The sequence below is a fragment of the Mytilus galloprovincialis genome, chromosome 7 (assembly GCF_965363235.1).
Source record: "Mytilus galloprovincialis chromosome 7, xbMytGall1.hap1.1, whole genome shotgun sequence".
NCBI lineage: Eukaryota > Metazoa > Mollusca > Bivalvia > Mytilida > Mytilidae > Mytilus > Mytilus galloprovincialis.
This window is the reverse complement of record NC_134844.1, coordinates 51,839,536-51,851,284: the sequence shown is the minus strand read 5'-3', so window position 1 is coordinate 51,851,284 and position 11,749 is coordinate 51,839,536. Positions and strand designations below refer to the sequence as shown.

General features: G+C 33.9%; 1 long non-coding RNA gene across 1 annotated transcript; it reads right to left on the bottom strand.

Moving 5' to 3' along the window:
• Positions 1-5,785: 5,785 nt before the first annotated feature.
• On the bottom strand, positions 5,786-9,416 carry LOC143083234 (uncharacterized). The gene is made up of 3 exons (XR_012980598.1): positions 9,272-9,416; positions 8,527-8,590; positions 5,786-7,156 (listed from the first exon to the last, which is right to left on the bottom strand). It is a non-coding gene; the product is annotated as an uncharacterized LOC143083234 (long non-coding RNA).
• Positions 9,417-11,749: the final 2,333 nt, after the last annotated feature.

Sequence of the window (11,749 nt, the reverse complement as noted above, 5' to 3'; positions counted from 1 at the left end):
CAATTTTGATCCTTATTGGCCAAATACTTTCAGCTATCTTAGATTGTGTTTCCCTTTTAAGTTCAAATGTTCAATTAAGATCTGTGGCATGTTGTTAACCATCTTGGATCGGACCCGAACCTTCTGGATACCCATTTTGACCATGTTTGGTTACAATTTGGCAAGTAGTTTCAAAGACTTTCCTTATGGTCCAATGTTTAACTATGTTCCATGCTGGCAGTAATCTTATAGATTGAACCTACCAGACACAATTTTTAAAGGACGCCATCCGTGAATACTTGTGATAGAGTTTGGTTCTAATTGGCATAGGAAGGAACAGATCTCACAATTCATGCCATACCAATATGCAACCACAAAAACTGTTTGAGGCCATATAAAATGAAGTCCACGATAAAGAGGAAGTGAATGTTTAATTGCTCTCTGATTGCACCCAGGGTATGGCATTAATACATAATGAATTGTCCATCAGGATTCAAAGATGGGTAGTTGCTGAGAAAAATGTGATTAATATTCGGTGAAGTCATCACTTTATTAATTCCACCCAAACTATGAATTTACCAAGTCAAACTGAACTGCTATCGTTAGCTAATAGCTGTTATTTACCAGTTCTTCATATTTTTGGCATTATTTTAGCTGTTCTTAGCATTCCATATAATACCAGTTTGAAAAAACTGTCTAATTTGACCATTTCTTAGCAGTCATGGTACCTTTTAAAGTGTTGTCAATTGGACAACAGTTATGACAGCAGTTCCATAGCAGTTAGATAGCTGATTGGATTTTAATCTTTGTTATAAAAATGCTTGGACCTGACTTGTGTTTTCAGCTTGAAAGTAAACCTTCATTTGAATGATCAAATGTGCATTTTTGGCTCCAAACTGTGTGTAAATTCTTGCTAGTGAAAAACTATTTTTGTCAATTATAAATTATAATTTAGGCTAAATGGAATGCATTCACAAACCCACAGTACAGTAAGTTGAAGTAACAGTTAATGCATGTGTATATTCTGACATAAATTTGTAGGGGAAAACAGAAATCACACAGACAGCCCAAAAAAGGGGGGATACTGGTTTATTCAAATAGAATAGTTGATGTTGGCAGGAATGTAATAAACTAATATCATATACTTGCAGTGCAAGATGTTATTTGAAAATGAAGATACGACTATTTTAATATGATTTTGTTAAAAAACAAAAATACATCATATTCATTATTCAAGACTTGAAAAACGGGGAGGGAGTATTAGGTAAACATAGGCTGCAAATAGCCGATTGGTTATGGTTAATATTGACCAAACAATCCATTTTATGAGTTTGACTGTCCCTCTGGTATCTTTCGTCCCTCTTTTAATGAAGTTGATGTATGTTACTGAAGTTTGTTTCCAAAATTGGAAACATAATTTTGGAAACATAATACAATGTTTTACATATTACATAACATTATTATTACGTGTATTATTTTTTTTTTGTTTAAATCCAAAAGAGAAAGAGAATTAATATAGTTTCACCACTGCAACAAGTGTGTTGCAATATTTCTCCACTGGAGACAGTCAATTTTCAATATTTTAAGTGCTAGGCTTTCTTAGTTTTTTTAAATTTTACTGTGGAGAATGGAGAAATATTGTAATACACGAGTTATTAGTGGTGAAATCTGTTTCTCTGATGTACAGCTTAGAAAATCAACTTAGCACTTTGTATGAATATGCATTATTGATAGCTGTTAGTATACCAGTTCTCATGAATATTCAGTGCTGACATCAGTTTTTTTGGGTACATGTATCTCATTTAAAATTTTCGTCACAAAAACCTGCTAATAATTGTGAAGGCTAAATAAACTGCTATGAAATGCCTATTATGCAAACTAGCCATTGCCTTGAATTTGTCAACTGTGAATGCTAATGAACTGCTGTCATTAGTTAGAACTGTGAATGCTAATAAACTGCTGTCCACTTTGACTTGGGTTATCAAAACATTCAAGTATTCATTTTAAAAAGTTGAATATACTTGACTTTATACTTCATCTGGGCACTGATTGAGTCAAAATTAACAATGAAACAGATGTTATTAGTATCTGTTATTCTTGTATCTTTCTTTGTAAACGCATTTTGTATGTTCAGTTATGTATTGGTTTATTAGGACCCAGCTACAAAATGTGGCTGATGCCTTATAGTGATCAGGTCGTCCAGACATAACACAGTGTCCAGGCTGTGCCTCTTTATATAATTGGCATTACAGTACTGCAACTGATCTCAAAAGAGACGCTTAGTTAACAGTTTAATAGATATAGGAAGATGTGGTGTGAGTGCCAATGAGACAACTCTCCATACAAATAACAATTTAAAAAGTAAACCATTATAGGTTAAAGTACGGCCTTCAACACGGATCCTTGGTTCACACCAAACAACAAGCTATAAAGGGCCCCAAAATTACTAGTGTAAAACCATTCAAACGGGAAAACCAACGCGGTCTAATCTATATAAACAAAACGAGAAACGAGAAACACGTATATATTACATAAACAAACGACAACTACTGTACATCAGATTCCTGACTTAGGACAGGTGCAAACATTTGCAGCGGGATTAAACGTTTTAATGGATCCAAACCTTCTCCTAATGTTCATTTTTTTTTTACATAAATAAGGCCGTTAGTTTTCTTGTTTGAATTGTTTTACCGGTCTTATCGTGGCCTTTTATAGCTGACTATGCGGTATGGGCTTTGCTCATTGTTGAAGGCCGTACGATGACCTATAGTTGTTAATGTTTGGGTCATTTTTGTGGATATTTATAGTTGCCTCATTGGCAATCATACCACATCTTCTTTTTTATAATATAACAGTTCCGGAATAAAACACGGCTGCAAATTGTTTTAAATGATAGACTAGTATATAGATTTAAATTTCTGTCTGTTCATAAAAAGTTTTGTGGTCACATTTTTGTATTTTAGCACTTTTAATTGGGTATACACCTCAATTTACGGTGTTAGTAGTCACCTTTAAATCCCAAAACCAAAATCATTTTGTTATTTATTGACTCTTTTTATTAAAATTTTCGATGCACATATAATCAAGGATCATTGGACTGATGAAGACATAAATTTAATACCATCCTCGAGTAAAACTCTCAAACTTAAAGTTGGCAGTTTCTAAGATGGAAATTTAACGCATTTGTTTTTGGAAAACAAGAAAATATATGATTCAAAAGTAATATTTGACGTTTCAGAGGACAAATCATTATTATTGTGATACTGCATGCAAAATTTGTTGGGCAAATTCCAAAGTTTTGTAAAAAAAAAATAAAAAAAAAAAAAAAAATTAAAACATCATTTAAAGGGAAACCGGTACTACAATATATTACATTTCCCCAACATTAGGTTGGCCTTTTGTGTACCCAAGGCAGATGAAGGAAGTCAACTTAGAAACGCCGTGATTGGATGCAAGAGTACAATATATTTTTTTTACTGATCTATGAATATTAAACTGCAGTGTGTATATTTACAATAAAAATTTAAAAACCCATTGAAGATTTTCTAGAGAATATTCGAAAAGACTTCCAAAATTTCATAAATTTGGTGTAAAATGACGGCGGGCATGGATAACACTCAGCAATGATGATGTAGTTTTAAAATTGTTTTCATCCTACTTTCCAGATATGCCAGACCTAAATCAGAAACTCGCTGCAAATGTTTGCACCTGTCCTAAGTCAGGAATCTGATGTACAGTAGTTGTCGTTTGTTTATGTAATATATACGTGTTTCTCGTTTTGTTTATATAGATTAGACCGTTGGTTTTCCCGTTTGAATGGTTTTACACTAGTAATTTTGGGGCCCTTTATAGCTTGTTGTTCGGTGTGAGCCAAGGCTCCGTGTTGAAGGCCGTACTTTAACCTATAATGGTTTACTTTTTAAATTGTTATTTGGATGGAGAGTTGTCTCATTGGCACTCACACCACATCTTCCTATATCTATCTACTAACTGCCACACTTGTATGAAATGCATTCAAATATCTTCTCTGAACTTACTTATAAAAAAGAAGATGTGGTATGATTGCCAATGAGACAACTATCCACAAAAGACCAAAATGACACAAACATTAACAATTATAGGTCAATTGGAACCAAGCTTGTTTACATTGGTTCTTGTATTGATTCTTTTTAAACGATCTGGCATAGCGGGAACATAGTTAAACAGTTGCTCAAAACAACCAATTGGAACAAAACCTAGTTCCCTTTGCAAATTGTTTCCGGCCGGTTTTGGTTTGATCCAAGGCCTCCGAGGGGAACAACGATTTCACATTGGACCCTGTAGGAGATAGTTTTAAATATTTGATGTTGAATTTACCGTTTTTGAGAAACACAAGGCCAAAAGGGGTGAACCAAGAACAAATTGGAAATCAATTTTTTTTTTGTCCGATTTTGATGAAGATGTTTGGAACAGAAATCATATGAAGGTATTTTAATGGATTATGTAATTTGTTGGCGGTTTTGAAAAAGAAGAGTACCAAAAAGGATCTAGACTGAAAATGCTTCAACTTGATGAAACGAAAAATGTTGTTCGACATGTGTATACTTTATAGATTTATATTTTTATTTTGTAGATTTCATACATTGTGTTTTACTTAATTTTTTAAGTTTTTTGTTTATCGTTTCCAACAAACAAGAGGCCCAAATCGGGTCTAGAGATGTGATTGGCCCTTTCGGGGCGATTGAATTGGATGGAGTCTAGCAATTTAATATGTCTACATTTACTTTGTGTCAACACTTACCCGAATGTACCCTTTATACGGTCGTTACTTGCTACGCTCTACGGAGCACATTTTTACACAGAATTTATAGAACTAATTGCAAACAAACTACTAGTAAATCCTTGCAATAAATATATCTGTCAGGTATGTCTCCAATCGTAGATGGCCGCCCGCGGAAAACGTAGTGTAAGTGCATCTTATTTGGAAATGCATAGAAAGATCTTCTACTTAGAAACTACTAAGCAAATTGAAGCAAAACTTATCATTGGATGGCCTTCTAGCAAAATTGTGTTCGGCAGGACAGGGTACAATCCAACTTGATTGCCAGTGACGAACGTAGTTGAGATTATACCATATGGCGAAATTTATTGAAAGATATTTTCTAAAAGTACAGTGCAAATTACAATGAAACTTGGTCACAATGATCTTTTAAAATGCACAGGCAAACTATGTCTGGTAGGTTCAAGACTATAACCCAAGATTGCAGGAATTACTAACAACATAGTTTAACATTGGACCCTGAGCTGAGGGCCAGGGGGATCAAAGATCTTAAACAAAACTACTGAGACCAAACTTGATAACATTTGTTTTTGTATGAACACTTTTCAAGCAGTGCTATATCCATCCTTGATGGGCAATAACGGGGAACATACCTATTATATCGGGGTCTAAATTGGGCTGGCTTATGTAGCCACGGTTGATGTGAGCGATACACCTCTTAATAGTCTTTTGTTTCATATCCTAAAGTATTGGCGCAAAAAGTTTGTCATTAAACTAGATCCTTGAGTACAAGAAAGTAGAAACAAAACCATTCAAACGAATACGATAAACATAGGAATATCATATCCCATTGGCAAACTTTTTTGTGCCGAGACCAGGCGTTACAAATCAGGCATGAGCTTTGTGTCAACACTTGCCCTACTGTTTGTTCCCTTGATAAATGTGATCGTATCATGCTGCACTAGGCGTAGAGAGTATTTTCTTTTATATTTACCATAATCAACAACAAAAAATCTAGACCAAGAAACAGTATATAGTTACTCCTAGTAATTTTGTTTGATTTAATTCTTGTATGGTAAAACCAAATATCAAACCTACTTATATTATATATATAATTAATTTCTAAAAAAATGTTTATGCAAAATCATTATTGTATAAAAAATGTATAGCAAATGTTCAATTCGGTAAGGCAGCAATCAATGTCCGAAACAATAGCTCTGCGTCATCGTATGATGTGATGATGGGAAACTGATCTCGTCTGTTTCCAGTAAGCAACTCGACAATGTTAATAAATTCATTGCTACAGCCATGCTCTGGAAAGTTCTCTGTATATTCCTCTATGAGATTGTCAATTGTTTGTAAGTTACATGGTAAAGGAAATGAACAGTCTCTTCCACCAAAGATCTCTGGCTGATAGTATAACATATTTGGAATACCACTTGGTGTTACAACTTCAGCACGTTGTCTTCTTATTCTATGTGAGTTCCAGTTCTCAGCAAACATGTCCAATTGATGTTGGATAACGGAGAGGAAACAAAATCGAACACATTCTTTATGTACTGGACACGATACATTAAGAAGTCCAGTGTCTTGGAAATCCTGGAAACGGTTTCTCCAAAACTGGGTGAAACTCGTTTTTAGTGTACCCCAAATCCTTTCTATTCTTTGATTTGCAACAGATCTGCCGACGAGAAAAGAATTTTGTCCCGACATTTCATCGTTTTGATTATGTCGCAACGATCTTTGTAAATCCCTCATTATGACGTTTTCTGTTCCTGCATCCGATCGAACAACCCTTGGAAGCATCTTTCTTTGTTTGATCCAATTAAGATACCAGTAACCAACATATCTGGGGTTATTGTTGGAGGGACTTGCTATCAACCATAAAAGTTTACGAGAGTATCCATCGATTGCCCCATGTATAGCTATGCCGTAGGGTTTTAATTTATCGTAACCATCGACATGAATCAGATAGTTTGGTCCTCTATTGTAGTACACTCTCCTTCGAAGAACTCGATGCGATCTGTTAAGTACACCCTGTTGGTCTATTTTTCTTAAGCAAAGCCTTGCTCTTGATTGTGTGACGCAAAGTCCAAAGCCTATGTTCAGAGTCCTCCACATATACCTGTATCCAACATTAGACAGGCCATTACGGTGTAAAGCCAGGATTGTCCTTACAACTGTAGGTAATGGCGACTGGTTGTTACGCCGTCTGATATTTAATCTTCTCTTAAGTCTTTTTAACATGGAACAACTCATGAATGTTCCGTGAACAAACAAGAGAAATCCACATATTTGAAGGGACGTGTAGCATAATTGATGATAGTATTGGACTAGTTCAGGCACAGAAGCATCATCGCCTGGGTAAGGTATTCCTGTAACGTCATGATCAGCAACACAAAGGAGACAACAGAGTAACTGAAACATAAAGATAGAAATTACACGTATGATGTAATGATAAAATGAAAAATCCGATTGGCTTGATATCTAAATAGGGTGTTCACTGTGACGTCATCAGCTTACTATAAAACTACTAGGAAATGCGCTGCGCCTTCACATTTAATGGAATACGAAATGGAAAAATACACAGTAAGTTTTGACAATCCAAAATAAATCTTCATGGCGATATTTATAACATATTTCATTTTTAAATTTACCCGTTATAGGTATCAGGTATAAGCATATGATATTTTTACATTTGAACATGTTTTCATTTTCAAACAAGAGGACATATCTTCTTCCAGCATATTGCAATCGAATAAACATTTTAAAAGTCATCTGATGCCTAAACGAATTTATTTTGTTTGGTTGATTTTTGTACCATATCTTAAAGAAACAACGAATAGTGTACCTAATGAATAAAATTTGTTATGAAAAAAATATGTTTCAATTTTTGCTAAATTTGTTGTAACATCATGCCTCCTTAAACATGATATCTAGTTCTTTATCAATCATTGACTAATTTATAAAATTTGGTCGCATATTGTCAAAGTCAATCAACCATAAAAACAAGGCCAAGATCAAATTACAGGTATCAAAATGACATCCCCTGGTAGTGGGGAACCTCCTTGTATAATATCATCAACCTAAGTCAAAGCTAAAATTACACTTCAGACTATCATCCCCTTGTAGTTGGAGACGTTAATGTCAAATATTATCAACCTTAGACTTCTATTTCTTGAGATATGGACTTAAGCAGTAAACTCGGTTGCAAAATTGACTATTAGAGTTCTTCAGGGTCATTCAAGCATTTAAAATAGGTCAAAGATAAATGGCACATGACTGACTGGCAAGAACAATATGTAGGAAATCTGCATCCTAAATATAAGAACCTTACTCGTTATGCTTCACGAGATAAAGACATGAACAGCAAACTTGGTTGCAATGTTAACGCCATATATTCACCGTCGCCTGTAAAACCGTACCTACATGTCTCGCTTTTACTGCGCATGCTAGACAAAATATGAAGAAAACTTTATATCATGGTTCACTATATTTTTCGCTAGAGCCGTGTAAATGTGTGCTCATTTTTCCTATTTTGGTAATCCTTTATTTTTTGTAATTTTTGGCCGTTTAAGGTGCAGTTTTTACAAAAAATAAATCACAATACAGTATTAAACCTTTTTCATACTTTCCACGAAGATGGAGCTGATTAGTCTAAATGAAGAAAAACATTATAAAAACTATACAAGAAAGTTTTGACAAATTTTGTTTGTTTTTAAGCCAAAGTGTGTTGATTTGATGTTCGATGTCAGCAACATATTTCTTTGTTTTACTTTCAACATTACCTTTAAAATATTGCTTGATTCCATAGTCTTTGACCATTTATTAGACGGGCAGGTGACCAAGCAGCTGAAATAGACGATATTTCTTCAATTGAAATGTTTAATGAATAGCAAAATCTTCTAATCGGTCAATATCAAAATAAAGTGAACACATATTTCGTTTCGCATCATGCTTTTCTACCTGGCATTAGTGGCGAATCCAGGGGGTCCGGGGTTGGAACCCTTTTTTACATTTATTTGGAAGATCAATGCAATTGAATGGGGACATATAGTTGGAACTCCCCTTTATCGTGGGCTAGGATCCCCATACCCAACCCTTATAAATGACAAGATCCACCCTGCTAGTTGTGAATCAAATTATTTGTTTAGATTACTAATTTTTTTTTTGCTTAGCTGTTATGAATTAAATAAGTCATGGAGATTGATCTACAAAGGACTCTGAAAGGCGAAAGGGAGGGACCATTCAGTTTTTTTCCATTTTTCATTGACAGTCGTACAGAACGGGTAGTGTACTTGTGATGGGATGGTGGGGAGAGGGGTGAAACCCTTTAAGTAGAATATATCTTTAATAATAGCAGACGTCTTACTCTAGATCTTATCACAGGTCACGTTAAACTGTAACTTTTCAATGCCCTTTCATTCAAACAATAACGTTTTTTCTCCCTATGATCTTTTTCATTTTGTGTTCAGTATTGCTTCATATTAAAATATAACGCTAAGTCTCCAAAGAAAACAAATATAAACTTACTTATGACTCGTTTCCACTGCTCCCGCTGATGTTGTTGCTGTCGATCTCCATCTTTAATGTGTCAGCACAGGAAGTAAAATACGGACCGTGGGAATCTGACCGTGAGAACGAATAAAGTTAACATCAAATAAGCAAGTTGACTTAATTAATCAACAAGTCGACTTCTTATTTTATGTCATTTACATTTATATTAGTAAGTCGACATTGTAATAAAAACTTTATCTACATCATTCCGACAAGTTGACTTCAACATGATGATTTAATATCAAATAAACAAGTTGTCGACTTAATCAATTAATAAGTTGAATTCAACGTGTCGACTTCTTATTACTATGCCATTATATTTATATCAGCAAGTCGACATTGTAAAACAATTTTTCTACATCATTCCGACAACTTGACTTCAACTTGATGATAAGATTCCAGCTTATAACACACAACTTGACTAATAATTCCGACTTATTAGCAACAAAATAACTTTACAAGGGGTGTACCATATGCGCTTCCATACATAAATACACAAATTTACTATAGCGCATTAACACAATGACGGGATGTATAAGTACAGAACCAAGTCATATATGTATTAAAGAAACACAAAAAGGCATACAAACAAGGCACAATTAAAAAAATGAACGACACCCATACACCATCTTTTACAATAGCACAGTAACAAGAAGTGTAAGTACAGAGCCACGCTATATGTATCAAAGTAATACCAAAAGGCATAGAAACATAGAACATTAGCAAAAATGAAAGACAAGAATACGAGAATATCATAAACAATAACACAACACAAGAATGTACTAGTACAACAAGTATCTTAACCACAATAAGTAGAGGCTCCAATGAACCAGTGTAGCTCACCTGACATTTTTATATAATAAAATAAAATCTTACTTTTACTGAACATTCTCGCTACTTACAATTTTCTCTATCTACATAGACTTGGCCCTTTAGATACAGAGGAAAATATTTTGTAAAAATTTACAAAAATTTACCACATTAATGAACATTGTTAAAAATGGACTATAAAGGTCAATTACTCCTTAAGGGGTCAATATACGTCTATATAGATAGAGAAAATTGTAAGTAGCAAGAATGTTCAGTAAAAGTAAGATCTACAAACACATCACCATCACCAAAACACATTCTGTCATAAATCCATCTGTGTCCTTTGTTTAATATGCACATAAACCAAGGTGAGCGACACAGGCTCTTTAGAGCCTCTAGTCCAAGCTAGATACCCTAATACTGAGTGTAGCCAAGTTTGGTTAAATTTGTCTAATTTGTCTCAGTTGTTTCAGGAGAAGACTTTTGTAAAAGATTACAAAAATTTACGAATAATTGTTCATTTTGACTTTAAAAGACAATTACTCCTTATAGGATCTAGTAGAATTATGATTTTGTATGTAACCAGAATATTGACACAAAACGAATAGTTTGTTTTCCCTGTAACATGATTGGATAATATATATTACTTAAATTCATGGCAGAAATACAAAGCAAATGAAGTTTGAATGATGTAACAAACTATATTATATTGGAAAACGTTACAAGTGTAACGAAAGATGTCCTGAACATATTTTTCTAAAATTCTAAGCGGAGATATTGTGTCATATAATAAAGAAGAATAATGATTTCATGATAATAGTTTGAAATATAGTATCAATTTGTTTAGAACTGAAAATTCGTATATTATGAATGAACATAATGGACTTAAATTTCAGAGCTGAACAAACACTTAATAGTTGGAACAGAGTATTTCCGTCCTTATGAGTCAATGATTTTATAAAGACGACATATTTTATATAGCTATGTCTTCATAATCCACATCTACTTGACTATATTATGGCGCTTCCATAATACCACGTTGTACATGTAAGACTGTGTCTGTATCACTTGTGACAGCAGTTCCAGTAGACTGCATGGTATCATAATTGTTTACGATTAGAGTTCGATTCTGACCTAGAGTTTGATAGTGCATATCATCTAATGCGATATCGGATGTTCGATTTCTTGTGACGTCGTTAGATGTATTCTCGTACACTACTTCATTGCGTGAATCACTAATTGGATGGTGTCCAGATCTCAATGTATTTCTTCTAATCAGAAAATAATTTGCAATAAGAATACATATAATAACTCATATTACAAATTTGTTATAACATCATTTATAATCGCATATACTACAACATGTACAATAACACATATGATACCATCATTGTTGAAGCCATACGGTGACCTATAGTTGTTAATTTATGTGTCATTTGGTCTCTTGTGGAAAGTTGTTGCACTGGGAATCAAACCACATCTTCTTTTTTATATTCAAATAGATACAAGGATTACAATTTGTACATCAGTCATATGTTCCGTCTACAAAATCAAATCAGTTTTGTTCGTTTAAAAAAAAAGATAACTGTTATTCATAACAACACTAATGCATAGGAATACCTTCAATGTGTCAGTAAACTTTAT